Consider the following 517-nt stretch of genomic DNA (forward strand, 5'->3'; position numbering starts at 1 on the left):
CTATACATAATACAAATTCATAACAAATCTACTTCGAACATCATCACTGGATTTACTTAAAAATAATTATACAAACTTCAAACACTTGTATATAATTAAACATTAAAAAATTAATGTTTTTTGTTCTAATTATAGAGCTTCTATCAAAACAACTTAAACGATTGCGACTATGATGTGACATATTTCATAAGGGAGATTATTGAACAATCGAAAACTATATGCTACCAGCGATATTATGTTCAGTTTGATATTTGGTACAATTTAGTTATTAAACTGAACACGAAGACATGGTTCGATTCACCTCAATTAACCGGAAAACTTATTACAAGAATTAAACCGAACTACACATAAATGGTTTACTTTGGTTCCATATTTTTCATGGTTTTTAGAAAAAAAATTTGCATCACTTGAAAGTTCAAAATATATTACAAGACACGTTGTTCATCCATAAATGGAAAAACACTACTATTATTGTCAACAACAAAAATTGAAACTCGTAATTCCTTGTTAATAACAT

Source organism: Lupinus angustifolius, chromosome LG04 (assembly GCF_001865875.1).
Source record: "Lupinus angustifolius cultivar Tanjil chromosome LG04, LupAngTanjil_v1.0, whole genome shotgun sequence".
NCBI classification, from domain to species: domain Eukaryota; kingdom Viridiplantae; phylum Streptophyta; class Magnoliopsida; order Fabales; family Fabaceae; genus Lupinus; species Lupinus angustifolius.